The sequence below is a fragment of the Nansenia antarctica genome, assembly GCF_963989245.1.
Source record: "Nansenia antarctica genome assembly, chromosome: 12".
Lineage (NCBI taxonomy): Eukaryota > Metazoa > Chordata > Actinopteri > Argentiniformes > Microstomatidae > Nansenia > Nansenia antarctica.
In genome coordinates, this window is record NC_137682.1 from 23,149,833 (window position 1) to 23,166,468 (window position 16,636).

General features: G+C 46.1%; 1 pseudogene across 1 annotated transcript in view; it reads right to left on the reverse strand.

The window, feature by feature from the left end:
• Positions 1–2,966: 2,966 nt before the first annotated feature.
• The window catches only part of LOC308169013 (tRNA (carboxymethyluridine(34)-5-O)-methyltransferase alkbh8-like), a 64,658-nt pseudogene continuing 50,988 nt past the window's right edge, over positions 2,967–16,636 (reverse strand). The window contains exons 2-11 of the transcript in view: positions 13,736–13,869; positions 13,459–13,562; positions 13,153–13,284; positions 12,820–12,924; positions 11,191–11,261; positions 10,449–10,555; positions 10,199–10,353; positions 9,782–10,050; positions 9,485–9,634; positions 2,967–3,617 (exon numbers count right to left, since the gene is read on the reverse strand). The product of the transcript in view is annotated as a tRNA (carboxymethyluridine(34)-5-O)-methyltransferase alkbh8-like (transcript). The remainder of the gene's footprint in view (positions 3,618–9,484; positions 9,635–9,781; positions 10,051–10,198; positions 10,354–10,448; positions 10,556–11,190; positions 11,262–12,819; positions 12,925–13,152; positions 13,285–13,458; positions 13,563–13,735; positions 13,870–16,636) is intronic.

The window sequence follows — 16,636 nt, forward strand, 5'->3', positions numbered from 1 at the left end:
TTGGGATGTACTGCTTGAAGGGACAGCGACCTCTGAAACGGACCAGGCGCTCGTCAACTGTCACCTCAGGGCCTGGATTGTACATCAGTGGTAGGCGCTCCACCCACCTGTCCCAAACGTTCCTGATGGCAGCCAGTTTGTCATTTCGCCAGCGGGCAGGTCTTGTATCTCTGTTATCAAATCGGATAATTCTCGACAGGACATGAAACTGCTGTAATTACATAGTGGACCGGAATATAGGCCTCCCGCACTCCGCATCCCACAGGCTCTTTGTAGCCTCATTGTTTGACCGATATACTCCTGCTAGAATCAACAGACCTATGTAGGCTTGAAGGTCTACCTGGTCCAGTGCTCTCCATGTGTCCCCGAACACACGCCTCCCCTCCAGGTTTGTCATGTCCAGTACAATTTCCTCAATGGACTCTGGTAAAAACAGTTGGAAGCTGGACTTGATGTCATCCACACGAGATGTAGCATACCGCGTTGGTCCTGGTGTCATCCTTATGATGTTTTCCACTCTCGCTCTGCTTGCTCTAAACAATGTTTAGTCTGGAAGGTCTGGTTCGGATGGGCAAATAAGCACGGGAAAGAGAAGGGTTCCCATAACAAACACCTAATTGTTTAGTTTGAAATGTGTCAAACTTTATATATGAGGTATTTGAACAGGTCTGATACATCCTGGAATGTTGTAGCTTGTTACAACTTGTGTTATCCATTAATTTCCTATGGCGGTCATTTTTGACCGGGAACACCACCGATGTTACAAAGTTGACTAAAACCTCAAAATTCAATGCCAGTGGTTAGTCAGCAATTTTATATGTTCAAATGCCTAGTGTGGAGGATATCATAAGGCCTTGAGGCAATCAAATGTAATACACAATATTTATGATTGATGAAAGTTGCTCTCGGTCAGATTTGACCGGGAACACAACCGGAGGGTTAAGACCTACGTCAATCTCTTTCGTATAAATGTAAATGAGCGTCCATACAACATAATGGATGTGAACAATGTTTTGGCTCAATAAAAAACATTTTAAATAAAAGATATCTCACTATTACTGCTAATACTGGCTAAACTACTAGTTATAATTGATATTAGGCGTTATTTGTGTTTTTACCAGCAGTTTACCGTTGGTAACTATGGCTTAAAGTGCTAGAATAGCTAGTAGTTAGCTGTGTGCTGTCCACCGTCGAAAAACGGACTAACTAGATGTTGTTGCGGTCGTGAAACACAGCCGGACATTGCCCCTTGTTTTGTACTAATTAATAATAACGATAACATATTAGCCTTTAATAAAGAATAATGTATAATAACCTTTTCTCCTGGTGCGGCCGTTATTCTTTCTGAGGTAAAGGTTCGAACGTCCTGTGGGTCGCGAGACCCGTTCCGAAAGCAGAACGGCGCGAAGAGTAAAGGCTGGTTGCGTCACGACGTAAGGACGGTGGTGTTGGGTGATGTAGTTCTGGAGTTCTGTGTCGGACATTGTTTACATGACACAGGGAAGGGAGCTCAATTCTGAATGTTTTCCATCTGACTTGAAACTTCTGCTTTTATGGCACCTGTGCACAACCAAATAGCGTTACTGACACAAGTCACCCCTCCTGTACCTTTCTCTGTACGCATCAGAGAATCTCTGTAAACTCTAGACGCCTCAGGGCTCTCAAGTTTTGAACAGAGTTCAGAGTGATATTTTGGCGGCGGCGGGGGGGGGGCGGGGGTCTGATCTGATAAATGACATCAATTTGTACCAAAAAATTAAAAAATCACACACACACAGTCTCAGTGTTTTTTTTATAATATTTTTTATTCCAGTATAGAAGATGTCATGTACATTGAAAAAGGCATGACTATTTTCTGTTTTTCTCCCTCCCCTCCACCCACCCCTCCCTCTCAGTAAGAGGGGTATTGGGTTTTCATAAAGTCTCTGATCTGAAAATAACAAAAGAGATTACTCCGGGGCAAGTTAGATTTAGTGCATATCATCTCGAAACTACAAAAAATGTTATTCTCAAAGAGGTTCGAAAAGTTTGTAAGGCCTCTGTCCTTCCAGAGCAAGAAGGCGGAATCCAAAGTGGAGGATAAATAGATTATTCTTATTTATAGGACCATTAATGGAGAGCTCTGTCTGTAAACTTAAAGTGGAGATGAAACTGGGCCCAAATCGGTCTCGGTGGACCAAGCCACATCCACATTTACCAGGAGCTGTTCTTCAATTATCACAGTGAATAATAGCCTCACCCCAGCCGCAATCAAGAAACCATTATCCGGAGATCCATTCTGTCTTGACCACGTCTGTTAAAAGTTATCTTGTATAGTCTAGTTTAGAAGTTATCTTATAATGTTAGGTGGTCTCCAGAAAGCCACAATCCTGGGCAGGAAAAATGCGGCCCTGAATACTGATACAGGGGATGGTTAGGAAACATAAAGACCACACTTTATAACAGACACTGGAGAAGAATAGGGCATACTAGAGCAAGGATATGTGGAGGAATACAGAGAGAGTCAAGAGGTCTAAAAACACCTGACAAACTTTGATTTGGGGATTAATGGGGACTCTTTGTTGTTAATGTAATATATATTACAAATTAATATTAATATTAATATATTATAACAATGGTAATCCACATTGAGAGGTGTTGCATTCAACAGCCTACGGCCACTTCTAAGACTTGATTAAACAACAACGTTTGAATGAATGAAATCAGACTAGGCACTTAATGAATCCCCATTCATTTGAAGGTCATTTTGTTTTTCCCATTTTTCATGATTATTTACAATAATCAGCGATGTTAAATCGCTTCTTTGGGTCTCATAATTGTCTTGAATAATTGTCTTATCTGATGAGGCAAAAAAAAACTAAATCTCCCTCAATTCAATACAACTTTATTCATCCGAAAATGAACAATAGCATACTCTCTGTTAATAAACCCATTTACTAAAATCTTGATTGTGTGTGTGTGTGTGTTTATCTGTCTCCAGGAGTCTTCTCCAGTATAACACACCAGTGCCCTTGGTCATGGTAGCTACTCTGCACACTCACTCCTCTAACCCTGCCACACAGCTCCTCTAGCTCCCCCTGCTGGAAGACATGGTAATAGCAATGAAATACAGGACCTGGGCTGGGAGCTGAGCCATGAACATTAGCAGTGGGGAGGTCTGATGTCTTTTTTGAGCCTCCTCGACCACCCTGTTTGCCTACTCCCTTCCCCTGGTTACCATGTCCTGTCTCTCCTCCTGCCCGCTCCCCCCCTCCCCCCTTAAGATGCCAGGGGACCAAGAGGTCTTGGGAGTCGAAGGCCGTGCGGTTGGTGTGGACCCTAAGCTTGGGCCGACTCTCTTTCTCAGGGGGGACCTGGTTGCAGTCCAAGTTGTTGTCCGGGGGGTTCTTACTCCCGACCTGCCCCTGGTCGTAGTCTTTGCCGTTGCCTGTAGGACACTCTCTCTCCTGGTTGCAGGGGCCTGTAGAGCTGCCTCCGGGCCTGTGTGCTGTGGGCTCTCTGAGGTATTTAGACGTCTGGTCGTTGTGTTTCTGTTCCAGGGCCCACACGTAGATCAGCGCCCTTCCTCCAGGCTTCAACAGCCTCACCAACTCTTCCACCGCAGCCAACCGCCGCTCCTACACACACCACACAAAGGAAATCATAAAACGACAGTAACCAAACTGTGTGTGTGTGTGTGTGTATGTTAGGGATGGACGGTTTCCAATTATTGAAACCGAAAAACCGTCAAAGACTAAAACCGGGGTTTTCCGGTTAACCGAAAAAAAATAAAAAAATAAAAAAATAAAATAAAGAGCGCCAATTTCAAATAATTGAGCCCTACTCCAGTTGCCATTCCCGAAGTGCGTCTCCGAGCGCGTCAGCAAGATTGACCGCTGTGTGGCTCTCGGGAAAGTACGTGGTGTATCAATGTGCACACACACACTTGGTCGCCATTCATCAAACTGCTTTATTCGTCACGTTGTACATTCAACATCCAGTAGCTGGTATAGCGCCCCTACAGGCCACTATCGGTACATCTCCCTTTTTCTAAGGATTAAGATGAAGTTGATCTCAGAGAATAACAGTTCACAGATATTACAAGTCTATATCTATAGCTTAGCATACGTACTAGAATTCTCAAGATGTACTCTCCAGCTTGTACAAATAAACAATGTAACGGTACTCTAAACAGTACAATTATTACACTTCTCTTAACTCTTTCCTTTTTTTTTTTCATTGAAAACAAACTGTAATGGAACCATACAGCATCAATTCACAAATAACCTGAGTCCAGAAACAAACAGTAATGACCCTGAGAACAGAACTCCAAGTCCGCAATAAAAAATTAAATAAAAATAATAAACCCACCCTTTCTGTGCGTGTTATTAGCACTCCTCTACAAGTCTCCTAGGTTTGACAATGGACCTACTCGGCCTTTGAACCCGCTCCACCCCAGGGGAGGGTGACTCGACAGGAGGGCTGTCCGTGTCTGATTGAGTATGCCCCCCTTCTATTTGCTCTCCCGGAGTCTCCCTGTCATTGCCATTCTCTGCAGGCTGTGGTTCTGGGCGTGGAATCTTCAACAGGTGTCTCCGGTTCCTGCGGATTGTATTGCCATTCTCGGTAAGTACCTCGTATGATCTTGGAGCAGTCTCTTTAAGGACCTGTGCGACCGGTCCCCATCTTCCTTCGCATCTGACTCTCACTAGGTCCTCTCGTTCAAGAGGTCCCAAGGGCCGTGCTCTTTTGTCATAGGCACGTTTGGACCGGTCCTCTCTCTGTGTGGACCGGTGCTCTCTCTGTGTGCGGTGGTCAGCGCGCTGGAGCAGGTGCTCTGCTGACGGCAGCTTTGTCTTGAGCCTCCTGTTCATCAGCAACTCTGCTGGTGAGCGGCCACCTTCCAGCGGTGATGCTCTGTAGTTGAGGACTGCCAGGTACGGGTCCTCACCCGCTTCCGCTGCTTTCCTTAGCAGTCGTTTCACGATTTGCACTCCCTTTTCCGCTAGACCATTTGACTGCGGGTACAGTGGGCTTGAGGTTACATGCTTGAATCCATACTGTTTTCCGAACTCTGCGAACTCCTGGCAGCTAAACTGCGGCCCATTATCACTTACTAAAGTCACTGGAATACCGTGCCTTGCGAAAATAGACTTAGAATGAGCGATCACTTGCTTTGCTGTGGTATCAGACAACAGCGCATACTCTGGATAGTTTGAATGGTAGTCCACTATGATTAAATAGTCTCTCCCTTTCAGCTGAAATAAGTCTGCACCTACTTTTTCCCATGGCTCGGTTGGTTTGCTATGAGGCAGAAGCGGCTCTCTAGGCTGCATATATCTATGCTGTTGGCAAATCCCACATCGCTGTACTACAGTCTCAATATCTCTGTTCATGTATGGCCAAAACAGTACCTCACGAGCCCGCCTCTTGCTTTTCTCTATTCCCAAATGGCCCTCATGTGCTAACTTAGCCATCTCTGGTCTCATGGAGCCGGGAACTACTATTTTGTTACCTTTAAGGAGTACCCTGTCGATCACTGTCAGTTCATCTCTAGTGTGACGATACGGACTTGGCAGTATCCTGGCCTCATCTCCTGGTGAGAGGATGGCCGCTATGACCTCCTGCAACTCTCTGTCGCTTGCTGTTTCCTGCGCGAACTGGGCCCATTTCTCATTTGATGCAGGCAGCTGGGCCTTCACACAGTCCACATGGATTTGCACCTCCTGCTCGGTGCTGCTCGGGCCCGTGTCACTCAAACTCGCTCTGCTGAGAGCGTCTGCCACTATTAAGTACTTTCCTGGAGTGAACTCGAGCGTCATGTGGTACTTCTGTAGCCGTAACATGAGACGCTGGATGCGTGGCGGTGCATCTCCAAGTGGCTTTCTGGAAATGGCAATAAGCGGCTTGTGATCAGTCTCTAGTATTATTTCCCTGCCGTAGATATATTCATGGAACTTTTCACATCCGAAAACCGCGCCTAATGTCTCTTTCTCAATTTGCGCATAGTTGCGCTCTGCAGATGACATCGTTCGGGATGCGTAAGCGACGGGAAACCATTCTGTGCCGTGTCGTTGGAGCAGCACCGCTCCGAGACCCTCTTTGGATGCATCAGTAGAGACTTTGACCGGTTTGTCAACATCATAGTACTTTAACACCGGCTCTTTGATCAGGTTGGCCTTTAACACCTCCCACTCATTTGCATGTTCGTGTTCCCACTGCCATTCGTTTTGCTTTTCCAGTAGACTACGGAGGGCCTTTGAGCTTGCAGACAGATTTGGTATGAACTTCCCCATGTAGTTGACTAACCCTAATGCTCTTTGCAGGTCTGTTTTATCTTTTGGCGCTGGCATCTCTACTATTGCCCTTATTTTCTCTGGATCAGGCTGTATCCCTTCCGCGGACAACTTGTCACCTAGGTAAGTAACCTCTGTCACCCCAAACTCACATTTCGACTTGTTCAGTTTAAGCCCTGCTTTACGTGCTTGTTCTAGCACCCCGCGTAGCCTCTCGTCGTGTTCTTCTTTTGTTGTGCCCCAGACCACTATGTCGTCAATAAACACACCCACACCCTCCATACCATCAAACAGCTGCTGCACTGTTTTGTGGAACACCTCTGGAGCTGAGCATATCCCAAACGGTAAGCGGAGAAAGCAATGCCTTCCAAATGGTGTGTTAAAGGTACACAGTTTGGAGCTGTCTTCGTCTAGAACGATCTGATAGAACCCTGATGATGCGTCTAACTTAGAAAAGAAACGCGCGCCTGCCATAGCATTAGTTATGTCTGAGTTAGTTGGTAGTTTGTAGTGTTCTCTTTTGATCCACTTATTCAGGTCTTTTGGGTCTATACAGAGCCTCAAGTCACCATTCTTTTTCTCAACTATCACCAGAGAACTGACCCACTCAGTCGGTTCCTCTACTTTCCTCACTATGCCCTTCTCTATAAGGGCTTGTAGTTCTGCTTTCAGCCTAGCTTTAAGGGTCACCGGCACCTTCCTTGCCGGGTGGATGACAGGTTCCGCATTTGCTTTTAACTGGATTCTGTACTGCCCAGGTAGGCATCCTATACCACCGAAGACGTCTCTATATTGCTTCCTTATTTTTTCTGTGTCAGCTACAGTCTCATGCTGTTCCTCAGCTGCACCACTAGGTGTCACTACAGACCTGTCAATTACATGCACTCTTTTGATGAGGCCCAATCTCTCACAGGATTTCAGACCTAATATGGGCTGTCTATCACCCTCAACCAACACAAACATAGCATTAACAGAGTGCCCTTTCCTTGACAGTGTGACCCTACATACCCCTTTTGTAGGAATCGGTTCATCATTGTACGTTCTCAGATTAACCTTTTTCACATGCACTTTTGGCTTCTTGTACAGTTTATTAAAGTCTTTCATCGTCAGTATGTTCACCTGAGCCCCCGTGTCCAATTTCAGAGGAATTGTCGTTCCATTGATTTCCAGATTGGCTATCCACTCCTCCTTATTGTCCTCGTTCTCCACAGTTCCCACGAACCACTTCTCGTCATCCTCGTCTGTGTCGGTCGTGTCGCTGCCTTGTTGCACCACCTGTACTTTCTTTGACAGGCAGCATCGGGCGTAGTGATTCTTCCTACCGCATTTGCGACAGTCCACACCGTAAGCCGGGCAGTTATTCGCTGCATGTCTGCCCCCGCATCTGTCACAGTCTGTGTCCTTTGTGGGCCTGGGCGCGCGGGACTTTCCTTTGCTGTTCCACCTGCTAGCGGCCCTCTCATGCACTCTCTCATGCACCGCGTCCACCGATGCTGGTTCGGGCTCGAATGACTTGAGCTGCATCTTGGCGCTCTCTGACGCCTGGCAGATTTGTACTGCCTTCTCCAGGCTCAAATTGGATTCTCTGAGCAGTTGCATTCTCACCTTCTTGTCGACAACGCCGATGACGACCTGATCCCTTATTAGCGAGTCACACAATGTGCCAAAGTTGCACGACTGGCTTTTCAGACGCAAGTCCGTGACAAACTGTTCAATGGATTCTGACTCGGCCTGTACTCTGTTGCGAAAAACATACCTTTCGTACGTCTCATTTTTCCTAGGTGTGCAATATTCCTCAAACTTTGTTAGCACTGCTGCATACTTTTGGTCATCGCCCTCAGGAAACCGAAACGTGTTGAAAACGTCCCTCGCGGCTCTGCCTGCCACTGTGAGAAGCAGTGCTACCCTTCGACGTTCATGTTTCGCCTCTTCCAGACCGATTGCCAACACGTACAGCTCAAAACTTTGCTTGAAAGCTTTCCAGTTCTCGTGGACATTTCCACTTAACTTCAACTCGTCCGGCGACCGAATGTTATTCATCTTTGTAGGCTAGTGTCACCCCACTCCTGGTACCATGTATCAATGTGCACACACACACTTGGTCGCCATTCATCAAACTGCTTTATTCGTCACGTTGTACATTCAACATCCAGTAGCTGGTATAGCGCCCCTACAGGCCACTATCGGTACACGTGGTCTGAAGGCATTTCGACTCCAGTTTCCACTCGGGTGTAATTGTATGATACAACAACGACATATATGGTGTCATGTTGACTGACGACCACATATCTGTCGTCAATGAATAACTGTCTGCCCCCGACAGCAGCACGTGAACCTCCTGCTTAACTTTATTAAAAAGCTCCGGAATGGCCGTTTTAGAAAAATATTTCCGTCCAGGCAGCTCGTACTGGGGGTCCAGAGTTTGTATCATGGCCTTAAACGATGTCTTATCCACCGTCTGAAAAGAGACCATTTCTTTAGCCAAATACCTGGTCACAGCAACAGTGCAGGTTTTCCATCGCATACTGTCCTTTTTATATTTGCCTTTCCCTGCGAACGCACCCATTATCTTTGGCTGTACCAGTGAAGTGGTAGGTCGCGTGGATGGGCCTGCTTGAGCAGCGTCGGCCTGTGAACACGAGACCATCCTTGCAGCAATAAGCGGGTGATTTGTTTTTAGATGGCAACGTAAATTCGAAGTATTGCCATCTTTGGCTACCACCTTATTCATGCAGTGTCGACACACTGCCTCGTCCACGTTTGCTGGCTCACCTGTGTCATTTGGTACAAAACCAAAATGAGTCCATACAACAGAAGTCGTGTTTTTCTTGAACACCAACTCGTTCACGCTAGCCATTGTTTTTTTTCTCCTCACTCTCTGCTCTGAAGAGAAGCTGTCACGTGACCCGTCTTTTTAGACATGTCATTTATTTGACAAGTTATAACAAAGTTATAGTGTTTACAAAATCACTTTTATAGCATCCTCAACCACACACTCTTGTACACACTCTAGGCATGTATTATATAGCAATCTATGATATTTTGATAAAATGTAAAAAAAAAAAAATCCGGTTTCAGACGGTTTTGATAAAAAAACGTTGCTATTTTTATAAACCCCGGTTTTCGGTATAACCGAAAAACCGTCCATCCCTAGTGTATGTGTGTGTGTGTGTGTGTGTGTGTGTGTATGTGTGTGTGTGTGTGTATACCTTTGTAGAGAGGTGGTGAATGACAGCTATAGAGATGCAGGCATCGCAGGTCTCTTTGCGTAGAGGAACATTGAGAGCGTCAGACACAAATGCCTGGAAGCCTCTCTCTGAGCAGATCTGCACCAAGGCACTGCTGCGGTCACAACCCACCTACAGGGGACAGACACACTCAATGGAATCCTAACACAGCCCGTCTAAAGACGAGACATAGAAAACAGATCTAACAGATCGAAATTAAGTAGCATTTACCCATTTTTTACTTTGCATCTACCCTCAACATGTTCAACATGCACTCACCGCAAACAGCTCTGGGTTGACCCCGAGGTACTTCCCGTTCCCGCAGCCCACGTCAGCGAGAACACTTCCTGGTCGGAGCGAGGACAGGAAGTGACATACTTGTGGCTAGGGGGAGTGGCGCGTGCTGCTGAAGTGACAGGCGATGGCGTCGTACACGCTGTGCACGAACTCTGCCTCCAAGCGGGCCGCGTCACCCTCGCTGCTGGGTAGGGAGGGGGGGGAGGGGGAGGGGCCGGAGGGACGCTGGCTGTCACAAGAAGATGGGAAGGCTGCAGGGAGACAGACAGGCCCAGCTTCACACAGGTTCATCCAAAGCCCGTTTGTCAAGTCAAAAATGTAAACAGTCGTCTGGTGTGCTAAGCAATGGAGACATGAACGCACTTGTTCAAAATCGGCAAACCCAACAAAGAAGCTCACCACAGTCGCACGGTGTTCGGCGGACTTTGCGGAAGGTGAGAGAGGTCCTAGTGCCCCTCCGGCTCAGGGTCAGGTTGCTATGGTTATCAGAGGATACTGTAGCAGGGGACTCTGGGTGGTCAGCTGGGACCACATCAAACTTCCTGGGAGTTATACTAGTGACACAGAGAGAAAAAACCTCTTTGACTCTCTTTCTGTCTCTCCTCTGTCCTCTCTCTCTCTACCCTCCCTCATTCCCTTTCATTCTCACCCATGGGTCCATAGGTATCTGCTCTCTCCCTTCATCACCAGTAGACTCCGCCCTGGCAACACCACGGCAACTAAGGGCCCATCGGGGTGACGGAACTCCATCACCGTCTGCAGTGACATTATGTAAAGTAAAAGTCATATCAAAGGAAGTTCCTGAAGAAACTGTATGTGTTCTGCACTGTAGGTCTTCTGCTGTTTCCATTCATAGCCCTAACTCGACATTCCGGGGTTTTTAAGTTTTTGACTTACAGAAAGCTGAATATTTTAAGAAATATGAAGAGTTGTATATTAAATTGGATTTGAATCTCAAGACCGACTTCACCAGTCAAAAACCTTTAACTTTTTGGCCCTGAAAAACTCCCTAGTTGCTATGGTTGGGAGTATGTTTGTCTGACTGTATAATGAAGCACCAACCAAGGGGATAACGTGTTATTTAAAAAAATGTATGACTGTATTGAAACGGACACTGTTGTTTTTTTCATATACAGCAATATTACAGTATTACCGCGGCCGCCCAACCATAGAAAACGTATTAAAGCCGATTATAAAGATGAATGAATCACCCTGCCCTTCAAGATCATGTATATAAGCGCACACATAGTGTAAGATCATTATTTACAGAAAGATGTATGTGATGTATGCACACGTATACACGTCAGAACACACAGAAAAACGAACATACACAAACGAACACACACACACACACACACACACACACACACACACACACTCTTCATATCTACCTTGGCTCCCAGGCTCAGGGAGAGGATGGTATCCGCAAAGGCAGAGTGAGTGTCAACATGAGGAGGGATACCTAACAACAAGAACCACAGAAACACAGCTTAGAAACGTAAATGGACATGTTTTTGAAGCACAGCAGTATCACAGATGAAAGGCCTATTAACAATCTCTGTGGAAACTGTTGAATAGTGGGATTCCACAGGTAGATTATCAATCTCTCAGCAACAGGATCTGCTTTGGGACACAAGGCAAGCCAAGGACAGTTTATTTGTAGCACAAACGCACCCAAAATATAAATGGTGATAATAGATGACTGAGGCCTGTACTTGATGTTTTTCTAAAGAACGTTAAAGTCTTTAAAGACGTTTCCTGTTGTTTTATTTATCTTATTCTTAGCCCCTTTTTCATACGTTTGACCAGAAGTCTCAAGGCTCACAAGTTGAGTTGCCCTACAGACCGTCTCTGTTTAATAAGGCACCTTTCATGAGGCAATAACAGATCTAAATGAATGAATGAATGAATTCATTCATTAATAAATGAATTATCATTATTGTCATTGTAACAGGTACAACGAAAGGTACAACGAAACAAACAAACACAGTCCTAAGATAATTAAAAAAACAATAATGAGACATAAATAGACATAAGTAGGCCGGGGTATAAACAAAAATAGGGGGATAAGTGATCGATAGACATCTGAGAATGTATCTATTATGTGAACTTTACTATACTTCTATACACTATATAGCCTATTCACAGGGGGGTATATAGACAGGGGGAGTTAACATGTAACTGTGTACTTTTATAAACATATGACCATATGGACTAGTAGACTTATATACAGTATATGGTCATGTTCTCACATGAAAGTCCGAATCTTGAGCCGGAGCAAGTGGATTTTGCAAGTGGAGTTTGCAACATTGTTGCATAAATTATTTCTCTGATTTCCGTTCTCTCAGCCCTTTATGTAAACAAAGTAACATACGCAATGGAAGCAACAGACGGGGTAGTTGATTGGTCAGAAAAATAGGAAATTGCCCGTTCATCCTGATCAACACGCATGCGCTGTTGTTTTCCTATGGACTGCCTCAATGCGTCGTTTCTAACCGGAGCGAAACCACCCTTTTCAAGCGGAGCATCCGTTGGTTGTTTGCTGCGGGAGCGACTTCGCACGATTTCACAGCTACAAACGACGCAGAGCAAAGCAAATTTTATCCTAAACTCTGTTTCAAGTGAAGCAAATGTTCTAGTGAGAACACACCCTATGACTCCTTATAAAAGGGTTCGATTGGTGAAACCAGTGGAATGGGAAGCTCACACTCATGTATACATTCACATACAGATCAGTGATGGAGATGTGTGGGACAAGGGCATCCAGTATTCAAACAGGGCCTTGGTTTCACTGTAAACCTAGTAACAGGGTTCCTACAAGTTTCAACAAGTCAAATTTAAGACCTTTTTAGACCTCTTTGAATATAATTTTAGACCTATTCGCGTCACCATATGATAGCTTTTTGTCATCCTCAAGGTGAATTTGAGACCTTTTTAGGCCTTATAAATTGGATTGCTGGATTTTAGACTTTAAGGCTTTTTAAGACCAGGGCGGGAACCCTGTAGTAAGCCAAACCTACCTTGTCCTGACTGATACTGGTTGACTGTCAGTTGGTCTGGCAAGATGTCCACATGTCTGTCGCTGACACACCTTTCCAGAACAGGTACACACTCTTGGGGAAGACCTGGACGAAACATGACAACATTTCAATAACATGACAGGGTTGTCCTATGCCATTAGAAAACAGACAATTGAAAAGTAATATTGCACGAGAAACCAAAAGTGGTCACAATCAAACACACACACACACACCTCCAGCTTCGACACTGAGGGCAGAGTCTTTGGACCGCTACTCTGAGGTGAGTTGGAGATATAAATGTGGTGTGTACAGGGGCTCGACCGAGCTGCCCACCTGTGTCATCCTCATTAGGGGACGTCCAGTCAATAGCATCCAGCAGCAAAGCCTCTTCCTCTGGAGACACAAAGTCCTCAACCAGCACCAAGCCCGCAGGCAGGGACACACACACATCTGCTTCACTACCTACTGCGGGGACAAACACAGACAAATTTAAAAAAACACCAACAAAAACACACACACACACACAGACACAGACACACACACAGACACAGACACAAGACTCACAACCAAGCAGTTGATACTCATTGCGTGTACCGGTTGAGTTACCTCTGCAGCAGTGGATGAAACAAGGTAACCTACCTGTTTTGATGTAGCTCAGGTAAAGCGTGACACACTGGTCACTGCTACAGTGCAACTGTCGCCCGTTCAGGAGGGCGTGGGCCCTCTGGGCGCTGTCCTCAGACCTGGAGGTAAGACCACACATGAGAAATGGATGATCCATTCATGGAAAAGGAGTTCGGCAATGCAAAGATCAGCATAGACTATGAGGACCAGAGCAACGTACTCTCTCTGCATACCTTACCTTCTGTAACGTTAATGGTAGAAACATCCCATAAGTCCCATGATCTGGCCCTACCTGTAGGTGACCAGGGCGTAGGGTTTGTGAGGGGGCATGACGAGGGTCTCCACCTCCCCCCCTTCCTTCAATACGGCAGAGAGCTGCTCACGACTCACACCGTTACCTAGCCCACCGTTAGCCACCACCAGGCTCTAGGTACAAAAACATCATAACATAACGTTAGAGAGAGAGAGAGAGAGAGAGAGCGAGGGAGAGAGAGACAGAGAGAGAGAGAGAGGGAGAGGGAGAGATAGAGAGAGAGAGAGAGAGGGAGAGAGAGAGAGAGAGAGAGAGGGGGAGAGAGAGAGAGAGGGAGAGAGAGACGGAGAGAGACAGAGACAGAGAGAGAGAGGGAGAGAGAGAGAGAGAGACAGAGAGAGAGGGAGACAGAGAGAGAGAGAGAGACAGAGAGAGAGACAGAGACAGAGAGAGAGGGAGAGAGAGGGAGAGAGAGACGGAGAGAGAGACAGAGAGAGAGGGAGACAGAGAGACAGAGAGAGAGGGAGACAGAGAGAGAGACAGAGACAGAGAGAGAGGGAGAGAGAGAGAGGGAGAGAGAGACAGAGAGAGAGGGAGACAGAGAGAGAGACAGAGACAGAGAGAGAGACAGAGAGAGAGGGAGAGAGAGAGAGGGAGAGAGGGAGAGAGAGAGAGACAGAGAGAGAGAGAGAGACAGAGAGAGAGAGAGAGGGAGAGAGAGAGAGACAGAGGGAGAGAGAGAGAGAGAGAGAGAGAGAGACAGAGAGAGAGAGAGAGAGAGAGAGAGAGAGACAGAGAGAGAGAGAGAGAGAGACAGAGAGAGAATGTGTGTGTATGTGTGTGTGTTTTCTTGTTGTGGTGCTAGGTTAGCTCCATCAGTTCCCATCGTACAGCAGACACATGCATTACCTTAGTGGGCTGCGATACTGTGTTGATGGACTCGTGCTTCAGTAAAGTGAGACTGGCTTTCATTTGCTTTCGGAGAACTTTCTTCTGCTCTTTACTTCTTCTGACAGGTCTCACGTGTTCCGAGCAGGGCTCCATGGTGTTACTATGAAATTCGCCCCCAGAGCAACCATGTCTGTGTGCAATGGTTCCGGAAATGCGCCTTTGTTAGAATGTGAAGTGCACGTGAAATCCACATACATTGTGGATAATTGTGGGTTGCATGATTCAGTAAGAATCTTTCAAATAGAAAGTATAATTAGAGTAAAACAACAACCAAGACAAAATGCACGCCTACTCGTGCATTTGGATCGCTGAATATTGGTGAGATCACTAGAATAGTATGTGTCAACCAAAATGTAATAACTGTTGCCCCTTGGCCTTGAACTGGAATGAGTCTCATCATTAGACTCTAACATCACTGTCAGTCAAGTCTGAGGAAAAGAGAATAAGGTGGTGGGGCCTCCATAATATATATATTTTAAACTACTACATCCAGCTGGGGGAGGGCTTAGGGATTACTAGATAATATGACAAATAAATACATACATAAATAAGTAAACAGATTTGTTTTTTTAAAACATTATTTGAATGTTTTATCTGAAAGTATCACAGACCCATGAGCCCCAAGCGAAGGACATAAACCAGGTGAGTTTATACATGTTGTAGTTTAATTTGTAGGTATTTTCATAACTCTTATTATGCCTAACAACAAGCTGCAACAACAAGCTCCCAACACATTGTATCAGCCCTAGATGAGTTCATTGATGTACTGTATTGAATGTTTACTATGGCGTCCCTAAACATGCAGAGTATCCAGCTGTCACCAAGAAACATTATATTTCTCAGTCCTTTTTGGTGAGCCGACTTAATAGGTAGGACACTGTAACTACAGCTGAAGATGGGTGATGTGTACATGATATTCAGTTTATTTGGAATATATTGACCATTTACCCAACGGAATGTGCAAGTTAGACCAAGATTGACGTACAACCATCAGATGGAAACACGTCATTCATGTCTGTGTTCTGTTGCCTGTCCCTGTGTTTCTGTGGCAGCCTCAAGCACGGCCACCTTATGGGTGTACATGACCTCCTCTAGTGGCGAGCAAGCACACACTAACGTGAGGAGCAGGAACATGATGCTGATGATCGTCAGTCACGTCTGAGAACAAGACAATGACGCACCGAACACAGTTGGGAGATGTACCAGCTTGGCCTCAGTAATCCTACTAGAGAGATCCAGCTCGTTGAGGTATTATCCACCTAGAAAGAAGGTCAAGGGGCAGTATGAGGCATGGCAGTAGGTTTCACTAGCAGTTGCGAAGCTACCACGGTGGCAAAGGGTGGCAGCCGCCACCCTTGAAAAAAGTCCTGCCACCCTACTTGCCACCCCAGTTACACAGACCAACTGATATAATTTGTTGTATTATTATTATTATTGGATCTTTATTTTTTATTTTTTATTAGAATTCAGTGTAAAATCCTCAAATTCTCAAGTTTGAAAAATAAACTCAGTGTTCCACCCCTCCGTCCCGAATGGTTGCACCCTGTCTCACCCTCTGAATGGTTGCACCCTGTCTCACACTCTGGTTGCTATGGTTACGCCCTGATATCGGGATCCGATGGAATGATCTGACTTTTCTTTTCGAAAAACTGTGACTCTCACACTCTCTCTCTCTCTCTCTGTCTCTTTCTCCCTCTCTCTCTCTCTGTCTCTCTCTCTCTCTCTCTCTCTCTCTGTCTCTCACTTTCTCTCTCCAGGCTATGACATCTTTGACCGGAGCCCCGTGGTGGCCGTAGAGGACCCAGCGGCGGTGACGTTACAGGACCCCCTGGCTGCTGCGGCGGTGGCTCTCTCCGGCCCGGGGGGGGTCAGGGCTGGGGCGGGGGGGGTCCCGCTGCGCCAGGGCTGCTTCTACCTGCTGGTGCTGGTGCCCATCTCCTGCGCCGTACTGCAGCTGGCCGCATGGTCCCGCTTCACGCTGCACGGACG